This window comes from Hevea brasiliensis, chromosome 17, assembly GCF_030052815.1.
Source record: "Hevea brasiliensis isolate MT/VB/25A 57/8 chromosome 17, ASM3005281v1, whole genome shotgun sequence".
Taxonomy (NCBI): domain Eukaryota; kingdom Viridiplantae; phylum Streptophyta; class Magnoliopsida; order Malpighiales; family Euphorbiaceae; genus Hevea; species Hevea brasiliensis.
Genome location: NC_079509.1, coordinates 40,687,945 through 40,706,510, shown reverse-complemented (window position 1 = coordinate 40,706,510; position 18,566 = coordinate 40,687,945).

Here is an 18,566-nt window from a genome sequence, read left to right as displayed (position 1 = left end):
CTTTCTTCTTAATAAACAATACTGGCGCTCCCCAAGGTGACACATTAGGGTGGATGAAGCCCTTTTCAAGTAGTTCTTGCAACTGTATCTTCTACTCCTTCAATTCTGCTGGTGCCATTCTGTATGGTGTTATGGAGATTGGATCTACACCAGGCATAACATTAATCTCAAACTGCACTTCTCTCTCTGGAGGTAATCCTGGCAATTCATCAGGAAACACATCTAGAAAGTCATATACTATAAGGATGTCCCTCAATGCTAGACTCCCCACTTGGGTGTCTATCACATGTGCCAAGTATGCTTCACACCCCTTTCTGATTATTTTTCTGGCTAGTGCAGCCGAAATGATATTTAATGGCAATAGCTGCCTCTCCCCATGTATTACCACATCACTGTACTGAGGGAGACCAAAAGAGACTGTCTTCAGTCTACAGTCAATCATGGAGTGATGCCTGGCTAACCAATCCATGCCAAGATGATATCATAATCTATGAAGGGCATTTCAATGAGATCAGACAGAAAAGTATGTCCTTGGATCACCAAAGGACAATCCCTATACATTCTATTGACCCTGACTTCTTATCCTAGCGGACTTGTTACTAGCACCTCAGAGTTCATTTTCACACACGAAATAACAATGCAATCAATGATGCTAGTACTCACATAAGAGAGGGTAGAACCCGGATCAAAAAATACAAACACATCTTGATTAAAAGTTGAGAAGGTACCAGCTATAATATCATATGTCTCAGCCTCTTCTCTCTGTCTCATTGCATAGACTCTGACTGAAGCACTGCCTTGCTCTGACTGATTCACTGTGCCTTGGCAGCCAGCTGGACTACCTCTACCCCTGCCTCTACCTCTGCTATGTGGTTGTGAACCTCTGGTGGCAGGATTCTGAACTGACCCTTCTGCAGTAGTAGGAGGTGGCCCAATTTTACGGGCACTGGTGCAGTCTTTAGCAAAGTGTCCTGTGCCTTCGTAGTTATAACAGGCTCCTGTGGCCTTGTAGCGTACCCCGCCATGATTTCTACCACAAGTTTCACATTGACAGGGAGGGTAGGAACTTTTGGTAGTCTGCTGACTAGATGGAGGAGGTTTTTGTTCCGAATATCTTCCCCTACCAGACTTTTTACTACCCCTGTTGTGTCCCTCAAAGTTTTTTCTCTTTCCAGGAGGACCACTGGAACTGTAATCTACTGACTTCCCCTCCTTCTCTTTTTCTGTTTTCTCTGATTTCTTTTTCTCTGGGGCCGCTTCTGACTCAATTCTTTCTGATTCAAGTGCTTAAGAAATGAGCTCAGAGAAGTTATTATGTTTGAATCCGACCACTTGTAGTCTGAGACTAGGCTTTAAGCCGATTTCAAACCTCTTACATCTTTCCCTACTGGTAGAAAGGAGACTTCATGCATAGTGGCTCAGGTGGGAAAACTCCCTTTCATATTCTGCCACTGATTTACTTCCCTGTTTCAGACTTAAGAACTCTTGTAGCTTCTGGTTCACATATTCATCTGGGACATATTTTTGTCTGAACTCCCGAAGAAAGTCATCCCAGGTTAGCACTGGAGGTTCCACCAAACTATGAGGAATGGTTTTCCACTAGTCATATGCATCTCCCTGTAGTAGTGACACTGAATACTCAAATCTGAGTTCCTCTGTACAGTGTAGTTTCTTAAACACCCTATCCATTCTCTCCAACCATTGTTCTGCCTCTAGTGGATTTACTGTCCCCTTGAACTCAGTAGCCTCATATTTAATCAGCTTGTCATACTGCCTAGCTAAAGGCTGTGGTTGAACCACTGGTGTTTGCAGTGGGGCTTGAGTAGGCATGTTACCAGCCATTTGTTGGAACATTGCAGCCATCTGTTGAGCAAACTGAGCAGGAAACTGTGGTACTGAGGGGGTTGGTGCGGCTGATCCACTTACATTGTGAAGGGCTGGGGCTTCCCCTTATACCTCAGCCTCTATTGATTGATCGACTGAACGGTCCCCTTCTTCCATAGTCAATTAGAGGATATTACACCTCCTGAACAAATAAAATAAAGAAATTTCCTCCCATTAGTGCATATTAATAAGGTAATGTACTGTATGTATCAAACCATGACATTGAGTAGTTGTACTATGAAGAAAGAATATTCAAATTACAGGTCAAAATAGAATTTAAAAACTAGCTTTAATACCACTAAAACATGTCACACCCTACCCCTCTGTAAGGCATAACATAATCCTGTAGTATACTTAATGAATTACCAAACTTTATCTACTGATAACCCATTAAATACACTATAAGGGATTTTAAACCTTTTCTTTTTTCTTTTGACAGTGGTGAGCACTTTTGATAGGTGTTACAGATGTTAATTTTTTTTTTTAACTGAAGTGAAACCAAATAACAAATTTGAAATATCAATAATTTCTGTAAAAATTTTGGCAGGGTGCCATCTGTATTTTGAATAAAACAGTTCTTCAAAAACCTGTAAAAAACACTTCCAATAATTTTGTTCAATCCCAAACTCCAATAATAGTTCAACACAATAAATTTCTTAACATTTGTCAACTCAATTCAACATCAATTTTCTAGTGTTTCCAAAAGCTGAAATAAGAGAAATATGTCACAATATTTTTACAGGCAAAATAATTTACAATTTTAGTTTACAACTGCTCAAGACCAAGTACAATATATACATACAGAGCACATACATTACAACAAAAATTACAAAAAGATGGTACACTCAATATACCGGGGAAAATCTCAAAATGTAGCACAAGCAGCCTACTCTGCTGCTCTATCCGTGTGTCTACCTGTGATAGCAATGAAAAAGCTATTGTTGAGCCAATGTCTCAGTGGTGCACAGCATTAAGAAAATACAATTTAAAACCATAAACCATAAATCATATGATGTAACACCCCTATTGGTATAGCCTGGTATATTTCACTGTTCCGGTGACCGGTGTCGGTCTGAACAATTATTGGGATTAGGGCCACACTTAAGACAACTTGAGAAGCCATAAACACAAATAATTAGTAATGTTTAATTAGTTAACTATAAATAAGAAAAACAGAACATAAGAGGTTAAACGAGCCGAAAGTCACAACGATGAGTGACCTCCTCGAGAACGACTGCGAAGTCATTTTAAACTCAAATTTCGAACCGTAAAAAGTGACGCTGCGATCCTTAGGACCCTTATGGACACTGTGGAAAAGAGAAAATCATGAAAAAGAACTGTTAAGTCAGTCAAATAATTAGGTCAGGGAGCCAGAAGAAATATTGGATTATTTGCAAACCGGGTTGAACCGGCGAGGGGCAATTTGGTCAATTGACCCCAAGAGCTGACTCCTGACCTAACTGTCCAATAAAATCGGAGAAAAGAAAATTTCAGAATCGAGAATTAAATTAAAGAACTAATAGAAAAAAAAAAAGAAAAAGAGATGAAAATGAAAAAGTCAAAAGTTATGACATCATGGATGATGTCATAACTAAATTAATAAATTGAATTTTTTTTTAATTGGGATTTTTTTTGTGGTCTTCCATAAATTAAATTAGATAAAGGAAAAGGAAAAAAAAAAAGAAACAAAGTCCTTCTTCCCTAAGTGGACGTCCACCACTCTCACTCTCCCTCTCCATTTCTAAACCCCATTAAAGCTTGAGTTCAAGCTTTTAAATCCCTACTAAACCCCAATTTCTTCCATAATTATTCCATAAAAACTTGATAACCTCACTTGAGAAGAGGATTGAGCAAGAAAGAAAGAAAGAAAGAGGAGTGGGATTGAAGATTGAAATTCAAAGTTTAAGGTTAGTGAATTTAAAATTGAAAATTATGTTTAATACTTGTGTTCTTGTTGTATATAACTTAGATCTTAACTTAAAATAAAATGAAATTAATTGTAGGAGGACTAAACCTGGATTTTGATCAGCTAGGGTTTGATATGGTAGTGCATGAATTTGATTAGATTATAAGTGTAGGCAAGCTTATATGAAGGTAGATGTGATGTTGGTATGCTTAAATGTGATTAAATGAAACAATTTAGTGTGGTTAGGGTTTGTGAACCAAATTTTAGAGAAATGCTTAAATGATGACTTTGGTCTATTGTGAAGTGAAATAATGGTCAATTATGACCAAATGGATTGTGTGGGAATGGTAGGAAATTAAACCAAATTCGTAGGTCAATGGTCATGCTGCTGGCAGCATGACCAAAACTCAAATTTTACAAGTCCAATTGATATGCCACCAATTGGAGATGAAAATAGACATAAAAGAGCACAATTTTCATTAAGGAACCATGGCCAAAAACTGACCAAAACTTGGTGAAACAATTGACCAAAGTGAAAGGATAGCAGGCTGCCACTGCACCAAACTGACCAAATGAATAGTAACTGTTCATTTGGTCATAACTCGAGTTAGACAGGTCAAATTGACCTGAAATTTGGCCAGGGGTTAGAGGGCATATAGACCTAAAACTTTTATGAAGAACATCACCCCAAATTATGCCATTAACCCATTCAAATAATTGAGCAAAATTGAGTTACCAAACCTGCAACTCTGCAGATTTTCAGTTAAACAGTAATGTTTGGATGGCTATAACTCTCTCTAGGAAACTCGGATTTAGGCGATTCTTGAACCGATGGAAACCTAAGACATATTAGAACATTTCATATGAAGAAAGTTAGACCAAATTATGAACTTAACTTAATCAAAATCTGCCAGAACCCAAAATACCAGTATGAACAGTACACGTGAACAGTAAACTTATTTTGGCCATAACTTGAGCTACAAAACTCCGATTGAGGTGATCCAAAAATGAGAATACACTTAAGACAATAAGGAAAATTTTCTATGAAACAAGTTTTGTCAAATTCCAACAGTAGACCGACCAATGAAACAGTGCAACTTCGGAGCACCAAAACCAAAAATTGGCAATTTTGCCAAAATGACCTATGCTTTGAAAAAGTGACCAAAACCAACAAGTTTAATGACCAAAATGTGGTATGTGGGTGAAGTTGGAGTTCCCATACCTATTAAGTCTTAGAAAGTCAACTATTTGACTTGAATAGTGCAGTGAATAGTAACCCGAAACACAAAATTTAAAAAACATCGAATTTAGCACGTTAGAGCTAGGTAATTGTGAAGCTAAATTTATTTTGGATCTGTGTCAAGTTCTAGTACTGAAACATTATAAAATTGTGTGTTTTAGTTGAAAAGAATATCGGGAAGGAACCCGAGGAACCGAGTCGAGGCTAAGGGACGACTCGTTTGAGGTTTGTGCACAACATCACTATGCTTTAAAATGTGTTGATAAAGTGAATGAAATATGTATTTTACATTTGCTTTGAATTATTGAGAATTTATTTGTGACAATAGTTATGATGTTTTGACTTAAATTGTTGGAAGTTATTGTGTATATTTGAAATGACAATGTTTAGCAAATTGTTAAGATAAGTTTTGAAACCACAGTGTCATGATCATATATTTGAACATCTCACTAGCACGACTAGTGGGGGCAATTAGTTTCTAATTTTGATTCCTTCTCTGGAGAAGTGTTGAGTGTGCCAGTAGAAGAGGATGTGAATGGATATCCATATATTTGAGCTAGCTAGCCTTGTGATGTGATTTCTCTTTAGCCTTTGGCTATCGAGATTCATGTGATTTCTCTTTAGCCTCTGGCTATTGAGATTCTATTTGTTTCGAATGGCATGATCTAACTGTGGGTTTTATGAAATGTGTTTTGATACTTTGAAATGAACTTGGTTCGTATTGAAATCTCATGATTTATGTTTTGTGTTTAATGCGCATGTTTAGCCAAAATTTTGAATAAATGTGATTTAAGTTTTGCATAAAGATTATTTCAGTATGTTGTGTACCACTGAGTCCCAGTACTCAGCGATAGCTTCTATTGCTGTCGCAGATACAGAGCATAGAGGAGCAGCAGACTGAGCTGCTGAGGTGTGAGGAACCATCGACCTGAAGTCTTCGGGTATAATTTATACCCTAACTGTAAATATTCCTTTGATGTATATACTGCACTTAAATGTATGAACATGTGAAGATGGGTTTTGAGCAGCTTGTACAAAATCTATGTAAAATTTGTAATAAATTTTAGTTTGGATTTTCTTAATGTAAATTTTTGTATGATGAATGTATAAAATTGAGGACTATTGAATTTTGACTTAAGAAATTTATTGAAATGATTGTGAAATTGATTGAGTTTGATTGTGAAATCGAAGTAGTGGTTGAGAAAAACTTTTAGAAGTGCTTTTTACAGGTATTTGAAGAACGGTTTTCTCAAAATACAGAGGAAACTCTGTCAAAATTTTTATAGAATTTGCGGAAAACTAAAATGGACCAAATATATATTAACTAGTTTTAATTTTAACTAAATGTTTTAAATGCCTATTAGACAATGCTCACCACTTAACAAAAGTAAGACAATTGATTTAAAATCCTTTGTAGGGTACTTAATGAGTTATCGGTAGGTGAAGTTCGGTAATTCATTAGGTATTCTACGGGATCATGTTATGCCTTATAGAGGGGTAAGGTGTGACATGTTTTAGTGGTATCAGAGCAAATTTTTGAAGTATGTTTTAACTTATGAATTTGTGTCTTTTCTTTATTAAGTACAACTGCTCAATGTCCATAATTGTTACATACAGTGCATTACATCATGAATATGAACTAATGGAGGGAAATCTCCATGTGTTATTTGTTCAGGAGATACCCTAATTTCAGACTGAAATGGAAGAAGGGGATCGCTCAGTTGAGCAGTTTGTTGAAGCTGAGGCACAAGGGGAAGCCCCAGCTTTGCAGAATGTCAGTGGGTCAGCAACACCAGCCCCACAAATGCTGTAGTTCCCTGCACACCCGCATGCCAGATGGTCGCGATGTTTCAAAGCAAATGGTGAGGTATGCTGCTCAAGCTCCACCCCAACCACCTGTGGCACAACCACTGCCTTCAACCAGACAGTACGACAAGTTATTGAAGTATGGGGCTACAGAATTTAAGGGTACAGTGGACCCTTTAGAGGCAGAGCAATGGCTTGAAAGAATGGACAGAGTGTTTAAGAAACTACACTGCCAAGATGAGCTGAAGTTTGACTATTTCATGTCTCTACTGCAAGGGGATGCGTATGATTAGTGGAAGACCATCCCCACGGCCATTGAACCACGATCTTGACACAGGATGACTTCATCGAGAGAGTTGAGGCAATACATCCCAGATGCATATGTTGACCAGAAACTGCAAGAATTTTTTAGTTTGAAACAAGGGAACCGATCGGTGGCAGAGTATGAGAGGGAGTTCTCCCGCCTGAGTCACTATGTGGGGAGTCTCCTTACTACCAGCAAAGCAAGGTGCAAGAGATTTGAGACGGGTTTGAAGCCCAGCATAAGGATGCAAGTTGTGGGATTCTGACACAGCAACTTCTCAGAACTTATGTCTCAAGCACTTGAACTGGAGAGAATTGAATCAGAAGCAACCCCAAGGAAAGAAAAATCAGAAAAAGCTGAGAAATCAGAAAAAGACAAGGGGGAAAAATCAGTTGAACAAAGTTCTGGTGCTACCTCTGGAAAGAGAAAGAAGTTTAGTGGACCCAGCAGGGGTCGAGGTGGAAGATTTGGTAGGGGCCGATTCTCCGGACGAGACCCCTAGGTGCAGTCGGCGATCAGCGAGGTTCACATTACGCCCGCTGTGAGACTTGTGGCAAGATTCATGGGGGGGAGTGTTATTGGGCCACTGGAGCCTGCTTTAACTGCGGAGGCAAGGGCCATATAGCTAAAGACTGTACTAGTGCTCCAAGATATAGTCCAGCTCCTACTACTGCCGAGGGATCTATTCAGAGTCCTGCTCTCAGAGGTTCACAGTCAGTTGGCAGAGGAAGAGGCAGAGGTAGAAGCACTGCTTCAGGCAGTCAAGGCACAGTTGGTCAGTCAGGACAAGGAAGTGCTTCGACCAGAATCTACACTATGAGACAGCGAGAAGAGGCTGAGACTTCTGATGTGGTAGCTGGTACATTCTCTATCTCTGATCAAGATGTGTTTGTGTTGTTTGATCCGGGTTCAACCCATTCATATGTTAGTGCTAGCATAGTTAGTTCACTTGCTGTTCCATGTGTGCAAATGGATTTTGAAGTGCTAGTAACTAGTCCGTTAGGACAAGAAGTCCGGGTCAACAGAATTTATAGAGACTGTCCTTTGGTGATCCAAGGACATGTTTTCCCGTCAGACTTGATTGAAATGCCCTTCAGAGAGTATGATATCATCTTGGGCATGGATTGGTTAGCCAGGCATCATGCCATGATTGACTGTAGACTGAAGACAGTCACTTTTGGTCTCCCTCTGTACGGTGATGTGGTAATACATGGGGAGAGGCATTTACTGCCATCAAACATCATTTCGGCTGCACTAGCCAGAAGAATGATCAGAAAAGGGTGTGAAGCATACTTGGCACATGTAATAGACACCCAAGTGGGGAGTCCAGCACTGAAGGACATCCCTACTGTATGTGACTTTTCGGATGTATTTCCTGATGAATTGCCAGGATTACCTCCAGAAAGAGAGGTGCAGTTTGAAATTGACGTTATGCCTGGTGTGGACCCAATCTCCATAACACCATATAGAATGGCACCTGCAGAATTAAAAGAGTTGAAAGTACAATTGCAAGAGTTGCTTGACAAGGGCTTTATCCGCCCTAGTGTGTCACCTTGGGGAGCGCCAGTGTTGTTTGTAAAGAAGAAAGATGGCACTCTCCGGTTATGCATTGACTATCGGCAGTTGAATAAGGTGACAATAAAGAACAGATATCCGTTGCCCCGTATTGATGACTTGTTTTATCAGTTGAGGGTTGCAGCTGTGTTCTCCAAAATTAACCTGAGATCAGGTTATTATTAGCTGAAAGTATAAGAGCAGAGTATTCCTAAAACTGCCTTCAGAACCCGATATGGCCATTATGAATTCCTAGTCATGCCATTCAGGTTAACTAATGCTCCGGCTGCTTTTATGGATCTGATGAACACTATCTTCAGACCATACCTCGACCAGTTTGTTGTGGTATTCATAGATGATATATTGGTCTATTCGAGGAATACAGGAGAGCATGATAGACATCTGCGGATGGTATTGCAGACTTTGAGAGAGAAACAGCTATATGCCAAACTGTCGAAGTGTGAATTTTGGCTGAAAGAAATATCTTTCTTGGGGCATGTAGTATCAGAAGAGGGCATCAAAGTAGATCCAAGTAAGATTGAAGCTGTCCTTAATTGGAAGCCACCCAGAAATGTCACAGAAATTCGTAGTTTTCTGGGTTTAGCTGGATACTACCGTAGATTTGTGAAGGGATTCTCCATGTTGGCATCTCCATTGACTAAGCTACTTAGAAAGGATGTGAAATTTCAGTGGACGGACAAATGCCAGCAGAGTTTTGATGAATTGAAGAGATGTTTGACTGAAGCTCCAGTCCTGACTTTACCTACTCCGGGTAAAGAATATACAGTATATAGTGATACTTCTCACAATGGGTTAGGCTGTGTATTGATGCAAGATCGAAATGTCATTGCCTATGCATCACGCCAGCTAAAACCGCATGAGAGGAATTATCCGACACATGATTTGGAGCTTGCAGCCATTGTGTTTGCTCTTAAGATCTGGAGGCACTATTTGTATGGGGAAAAGTGTTACATCTACACAGATCATAAGAGTTTAAAGTATTTGGGCACCCAGAAAGAGCTGAATTTGAGACAGAGGAGATGGTTAGAGTTGATAAAAGACTATGATTGTCTGATAGACTATCAGCCAGGGAAAGCTAATGTTGTGGCTGATGCCTTAAGTCGCAAGACTATGGCAAGTCTACGAGTTACTCCTTTGTCTTTGGTACATGAGTTGAGATCATTATATGCCAGTTTAGAGATTAATGATGAGGGGCAGATAGCAGTTGCATGGCATGTACAGCCAGTGTTGATTGATCTGATAAGAATGGCTGCTCAGAATGATCAGAAGTATCAGAAGTTGATGGAAGAAGTCCGACAGGGCAAGAAACCAGAATTCTCAATCAGAGATGATGGTTTACTGTTACACTAGGGCAGAATATGTGTTCCTAATAATGTTAATTTGAGGCAGATTATTTTGAAGGAAGCACATGAATTTTCTTTTGCCATGCACCCTGGTGGCATAAAAATGTATAGGGGGCTAAAGGAGCATTACTGGTGGATGGGTATGAAAAGAGATGTGGCAGAGTTTGTATCCAAATGCCTAACTTGTCAACAAGTAAAGGCAGAGCATCAAGTACCAACTGGGTTGTTACATCCACTACCAGTACCAAAATGGAAATGGGAGAGAATAACGATGGATTTTGTGATGGGACTTCCGAGGACACAGAAGAGTCATGATGCAGTTTGGGTCATTATTGACAGACTGACTAAATCTGCTCATTTTCTGCCAGTCCGGATGGATTATAGTTTGGAAAGATTGGCTAAGTTATACATCGATGAGATTGTAAGACTGCATGGAGTGCCAGTATCCATCGTGTCAGATAGAGATCCTAGGTTCACTTCTAGATTCTGGGGTAGTCTTTAGAGAGCCCTAGGAACTAGATTGAACTTCATTACTGCATTCCACCCACAGACAGATGGCCAGTCTGAGAGGGTAATTCAGATCTTGGAGGACATGTTACGAGCTTGTGTGATTGAGTTTGAGGGTAGTTGGGATACACACTTGCCTTTGATTGAGTTTGCTTACAACAACAGCTACCAATCAAGCATTGGGATGCCTCCATATGAAGCTTTGTATGGCAGAAAATGTAGAACCCCGTTGTGTTAGGATGACGTGGGTGAAAGAAAGATGATTGGACTCGAAATTGTTCAGCAGACTGAGAAGAAGATCAGGGTGATCAGAGGTCGACTTAAGACTGCATCCGACCGTCAGAAGTCCTACATTGATCTGAAGAGAAGAGATGTTCAGTATGCAGTGGGTGACAGAGTTTTCCTCAAAGTTTCTCCTTGGAAGAGGATTATGAGATTCGGCAGGAAGGGGAAACTAAGTCCTCGTTTTATCGGGCTATATGAGGTTCTGGAAAGAGTGGGTCCTTTGGCATATCGGTTGGCACTACCTCCAGAGTTGGAGAAGATACATAATGTTTTCCATGTGTCTATGTTGAGGAGGTATCGATCAGACCCATCTCATGTACTACCAGTAGAAGAAATTGAAGTGAATCCAGACCTCACATATGAGGAAGAACCCATAGAGATTCTGGCTTATGAGGTGAAGCAGCTACGGAACAAGCAGATACCATTGGTAAAAGTGCTGTGGAACCATCATTCGGGCCAAGAAGCTACTTGGGAACGAGAGGAGGACATGAGGAGACAACACCCACAACTGTTCAGAGATTGATACCAGTTAAAATTTCGAGACGAAATTTATTTAAGGGGGGGAGAATTGTAACACCACTATTGGTATAGCCTGGTATATTTCACTGTTTCGGTGACCGATGTCAGTCTGAACAATTGTTGGGATTAGGACCACACTTAAGACAACTTGAGAAGCCATAAACACAAATAATTAGTAATGTTTAATTAGTTAATTATAAATAAGAAAAACAGAACATAAGAGGTTAAACGAGCCGAAAGTCACAGCGATGAGTGACCTCCTCGGGAACGACTGCGAAGTCATTTTAAACTCAAATTTCGAACCGTAAAAAGTGATGCTGCGGTCCTTAGGACCCTTATGGACACTGTGGAAAAGAGAAAATCATGAAAAAGAACTGTTAAGTCAGTCAAATAATTAGGTCAGGGAGCCAGAAGAAATATTGGATTATTTGCAAACCGGGTTGAACCGGCGAGGGGCAATTTGGTCAATTGACCCCGAGAGCTGACTCCTGACCTAACTGTCCAATAAAATCGGAGAAAAGAAAATTTTGAAATCAAGAATTAAATTAAAGAACTAATAAAAAAAAAAAGAAAAAGAGATGAAAATGAAAAAGTCAAAAGTTATGACATCATGGATGATGTCATAACTAAATTAATAAATTGAATTTTTTTTAATTGGGATTTTTTTTGTGGTCTTCCATAAATTAAATTAGATAAAGGAAAAGGAAAAAAAAAAAAAAAAAGAAACAAAGTCCTTCTTCCCTAAGTGGACGTCCACCACTCTCACTCTCCCTCTCCATTTCTAAACCCCATTAAAGCTTGAGTTCAAGCTTTTAAATCCCTACTAAACCCCAATTTCTTCCATAATTATTCCATAAAAACTTGATAACCTCACTTGAGAAGAGGATTGAGCAAGAAAGAAAGAAAGAAAGAGGAGTGGGATTGAAGATTGAGATTCAAAGTTTAAGGTTAGTGAATTTAAAATTGAAAATTATGTTTAATACTTGTGTTCTTGTTGTATGTAACTTAGATCTTAACTTAAAATAAAATGAAAGTAATTGTAGGAGGACTAAACCTGGATTTTGATCAGCTAGGGTTTGATATGGTAGTGCATGAATTTGATTAGATTATAAGTGTAGGCAAGCTTATATGAAGGTAGATGTGATGTTGGTATGCTTAAATGTGATTAAATGAAACAATTTAGTGTGGTTAGGGTTTGTTAACCAAATTTTGGAGAAATACTTAAATGATGACTTTGGTCTATTGTGAAGTGAAATAATGGTCAATTATGACCAAATGGATTGTGTGGGAATGGTAGGAAATTAAACCAAATTCGTAGGTCAATGGTCATCTTCTTTGGCGCATGACGAAACCCACTTTGAAGGACCAAAACTCAAATTTTACAAGTCCAATTGATATGCCACCAATTGGAGATGAAAATAGACATAAAAGAGCACAATTTTCATTGAGGAACCATGGCCAAAAACTGACCAAAACTTGGTGAAACAATTGACCAAAGTGAAATGATAGCAGGCTGCCACTGCACCAAACTGACCAAATGAACAGTAACTGTTCATTTGGTCATAACTCGAGTTAGACAAGTCAAATTGACCTGAAATTTGGCCAGGGGTTAGAGGGCATATAGACCTAAAACTTTCATGAAGAACATCACCCCAAATTATGCCATTAACCCATTCAAATAATTGAGCAAAATTGAGTTACCAAACCTGCAACTCTGTAGATTTTCAGTTGAACAGTAATGTTTGGATGGCTATAACTCTCTCTAGGAAACTCGGATTTAGGCGATTCTTGAACCGATGGAAACCTAAGACATAGTAGAACATTTCATATGAAGAAAGTTAGACCAAATTATGAACTTAACTTAATCAAATTACTGACCAAATTTGGATCAAAATCTGCCAGAACCCAAAATACCAGTATGAACAGTACACGTGAACAATAAACTTATTTTGGCCATAACTTGAGCTAAAAAACTCCGATTGAGGTGATCCAAAAATGAGAATACACTTAAGACAATAAGGAACATTTTCTATGAAAGAAGTTTTGTCAAATTCCAATAGTAGACTGACCAATGAAACAGTGCAACTTCGGAGCACCAAAACCGAAAATTGGCAATTTTGCCAAAATGACCTATGCTTTGAAAAAGTGACCAAAACCAACAAGTTTAATGACCAAAATGTGGTATGTGGGTGAAGTTGGAGTTCCTATACCTATTAAGTCTTAGAAAGTCAACTATTTGACTTAAATAGTGCAGTGAATAGTAACCCGAAACACAAAATTTAAAAAATGTCGAATTTATCACGATAGAGCTAGGTAATTGTGAAGCTAAATTTATTTTGGATCTGTGTCAAGTTCTAGTACTGAAACATTGTAAAATTGTGTGTTTCAGTTGTAAAGAATATCGGGAAGGAACCCGAGGAACCGAGTCGAGGCTAAGGGACGACTCGTTTGAGGTTTGTGCACAACATCACTATGCTTTAAAATGTGTTGATAAAGTGAATGAAATATGTATTTTACATTTGCTTTGAATTATTGAGAATTTATTTGTGACAATAGTTATGATGTTTTGACTTAAATTGTTGGAAGTTATTGTGTATATTTGAAATGATAATGTTTAGCAAATTGTTAAGATAAGTTTTGAAACCACAGTGTCATGATCATATATTTGAACATCTCACTAGCACGACTAGTGGGGGTAATTAGTTTCTAATTTTGATTCCTTCTCTGGAGAAGTGTTGAGTGTGCCAGTAGAAGAGGATGTGAATGGATATCCATATATTTGAGCTAGCTAGCCTTGTGATGTGATTTCTCTTTAGCCTTTGGCTATCGAGATTCATGTGATTTCTCTTTAGCCTCTAGCTATTGAGATTCTATTTGTTTCGAATGACATGATCTAACTGTGGGTTTTATGAAATGTGTTTTGATACTTTGAAATGAACTTGGTTCGTATTGAAATCTCATGATTTATGTTTTGTGTTTAATGCGCATGTTTAGCCAAAATTTTGAATAAATGTGATTTAAGTTTTGCATAAAGATTATTTCAGTATGTTGTGTACCACTGAGTCCTAGTACTCAGCGATAGCTTCTATTCTTTGTCAGATCTGAGCATAGAGGAACAGATCGAGTCACTGAGGTGTGAGGAACCATCGGCCTGAAGTCTTCGGGTATAATTTATACCCTAACTGTAAATAGTCCTTTGATGTATATACTGCACTTAAATGTATGAACATGTGAAGATGGGTTTTGAGCAGCTTGTACAAAATCTATGTAAAATTTGTAATAAATTTTAGTTTGGATTTTCTTAATGTAAATTTTTGTATGATGAATGTATAAAATTGAGGACTATTGAATTTTGACTTGAGAAATTTATTGAAATGATTGTGAAATTGATTGAGTTTGATTGTGAAACCGAAGTAGTGGTTGAGAAAAACTTTTAGAAGTGCTTTTTACAGGTATTTGAAGAACGATTTTCTCAAAATACAGAGGAAACTCTGTCAAAATTTTTATAGAATTTGCGGAAAACTAAAATGGACCAAATATATATTAACTAGTTTTAATTTTAACTAAATGTTTTAAATGCCTATTAGACAATGCTCACCACTTAACAAAAGTAAGACAATTGATTTAAAATCCTTTGTAGAGTACTTAATGAGTTATCGGTAGGTGAAGTTTGGTAATTCATTAGGTATTCTACGGGATCATGTTATGCCTTACAGAGGGGTAAGGTGTGACATATGAACTGTGGATACTTAAAATCATAGTTGAATTCAAAAGATAGTGAATGTCATAAAGAATTAAACTCCATTTCACAATATCACAATTAATATCAATAAATCAAACACACAGCTTAATCATGTTTCCAAAGTCCAATTCGTCCCAAAAGCCGATGGCTAGTGAGGAATAACATAGCTAGCTAGCAATTATATGAGTACTCATTCTACTCATCCTCAATAGGTACACACCTCAACACTTCAGCCAGAGAGGGAATTCAAAGTCAATTCGTCCCACTAGACAAGCTAGCGAGGAATTCAATCAATATACATGGTAGCTATGGTTTCAAACCATTTGCAATATTTTTCAAGCAATAAGTAACCTCTTGGCCCTGACTCAGTGTTTCCTTCCCCTTCCCAGAGTCTTTGCTAACTGAAACACACAATTTAAAGTGTTTCAGTACTCATTTAAACTGTCTCTAACAATAAGGTTCAATAATTAACTTAGTTAATGCTATTGCTTTCATTAGTCAACCTATAATGTTGACCTTTGATGCACTCTAGGTGAATTAATTTTAATGTTACCAACATGTCACATTTTATAGTACTTTAGTGTTGATATATGTTACCAATTTCATTTTCAAGTGTATTGCATTTTATTGCAATTTATTGGATTTTGGTATGCTGTTTTGACCTAGCCGGATAACCTAGTTCCCTCGATTTTCGGGTTTTGGTCTGAATTATAAACTTGTAGGTCTATGTCTTAGTGAACTTTTGCCTCAAATTTTAGGTCATTTGGAGTTTACTAGACCATGTTATGGTCATTTTACTATTGCTGGACAGATTGCACTAAAATGGCAAACTTAGGTCATTTTTAGGTCATTTCCGATTCTAGCAGTTTTTATACCTGAACTTGTGCAAGCATTTTGACTTACTTATAGTCATTTCTGGGTTTTGGTGTCTTCATAATAGTTGTAGCTCTATCTCTAAGCTAGCCATGGTATAAATTTCAGGTCATTTGGACCTGTTTTGAGTGATTTATGGCCAAAATACTGACTACTGTCCAAATGGTCAATTTTCAGGTTTGCAAAGTCACTAATCCGGATTTGGTCGATTCTCATGTCACTTTTTAGACAGAATTTAGGTAGGCTTTCTTCATGAAAGTTGGCACATTTCGTGCCTAGTTTTACCTCCAATTGGCCTCATACCAATTGGAGTCACACAATTCCATTTATAGCCTAAAACATATACTGCCCTTAACAAATTTTAAAAGCACCAATCCAAATACACATTCAACCAATTATATCTTCACTTCCCACACAATTCTGCACTTGTACCATACCATAACTACTCAACACATCACATTTAGATCAACTTGGGTAGAATATAACAACTTCACAATACACCAAATGCAATCATAATTCACAAAGTCCAAACCCAACAATATATACACATAAATACTCTTAATTATTACACATAACTTCCATCATCAAATTACACATTTATTCTCTACTAAATCATACACATATGCTGCCACTTTTAGTACCATAATTCAACAACCTTTTCTTGAATTTAAACACTTCAAATCTTCATCATGAGGCTACCAAAATAATACACATACATCAAGCTTTCCATTTCAACTTTTCAAACTTACAAATCAATTTTTATACATGGAAATCAACTCTAATACATTTAAAAACTTAATTCAACACCTCAAACTACCATTTACATGTAGAAATAAATCAACTTCCATGGATATAAGGGCTACCAATGTTTGAACAATTCACTAACTCAATAAATCCTTCAACTTCTTCCATAATCTAACGCACCATAACCTTAGTTACAATTTTAATGAAACAAGTAATGAAAACACACACTTACCTCTTTGAAGCTTGACTAAAACTTCACTAAAACCCTTCTTTCTTATTTCCTAAGTGCCGCCTAAGTTGTATAGAACAACTTTAGTGAAGAAACTTAGAAGAATTGGTGACTTGAAGATGATGGATTGGCCATTGCATGGTGGACGGCCATGGGAGAGTTTGGGAGAAAGCTTGGTTTAGCAAGGTAAATGTGAGGTTAAAGATGAGAGAATTAAAGTAGAAATGGCTGTTCACTTAAGCATTTAAATACTCCATAGTGCTCCACTAATGTAAATTAAATATTCATATAATTATACTTTTAATTATCTTAAGTTTTACCCCTTAATTTCTCTTAATTATTCTACATATGGAATTTCATTTTTTCATGGCATTTTCAAAATTCAAAACTACTTATTTTTAATGGAAATTTAGGTCAAAAGTTAACTCGGGGGGTCAATTGACCAAAATGCCCCTATTTGGTTTGTATTCCTGATTTTTCGGTAACACTGATTTTTATCGGTTTCTCGATTTTTCATTTTTCTTTGTACTAATTAATTAATTTTTCTTTGACATTTCTAATGTCATTTATACTTCAGTAGATGTTTATTTAAGTCTTAAAAATATTTATCAGGGTTCCCTGCGGTCCAAGACTAGTCAACGGTCCTTGCCGCAACTTCCCAGTGCGGTCACCCATCGCTACGGTTTTCGGCTCGTTTAACTTAATTTCATTTTCTCTCTTTTATTTTTCTTTAATTTTTCTTTTATTTTTCTCTATTGTATTTCATTATTTAATATCTCCTCACTAATATTTAAGTATAATTCCAGGCATCCTAACTGTCCGGACAGACACTGGTCATCGGAACAGTAGAATGTACTACCGAATATAGGGGTGTTACATAAAGAATGGGTTTTGAATAGTAAGAATTGTGATTTCAAATGGGATTTATGCATAATTGATTTTATTGAAATTAAGATTTGTTTCCATAAATTACTGGAATTACTTTAAATGTTCTGTTGTGATTTGATAAATTGAAATTCTTGAGTAGAGTCATTTTAACAAATGATTTATTTTATTGGCAACGAATATTTTGATTTTTGGAATTTTGATTGAATTTCAAGATTTCCAAATTCTTTGCTAAAATTTTGGCAAGGTATTGTATATTATATTTTAAATTATAGTTGTGCACCACTTAGTTCACTACTCAGCGATAGCTTTGTATGCTATCGCAGGTGAAAGTAAAGATAAAGCAACTGAGTGAGATTTCCTATAGTTGCTCCTTGAAGACTCATTGGGATTAGCTTCGGGTATTAGAGGTATACCTTTGTACATTAGATTTTGATGTATGCATGTAATTATATGTATGTAAATTGTTTGAGTAGTTGTACAAAAACTTTTGTAATATTATTTTAGTATGCAATGAAATCAAATTATTGTAATCTTAATTTGAGAATTTCTTTACTTGCATATTTTTATAATATTAATTTTATTATCCTAATGAGTATGATATTCAAATTTCCTCTTGAGTTTTGAAACCCATGTATGGCTTGAAAATTGTATTGTGTTGAATTGGGATATGAAAATGATTTGTATTGGAGTTTTAGTTGAGAAAACATATTGGAAGTGTTTT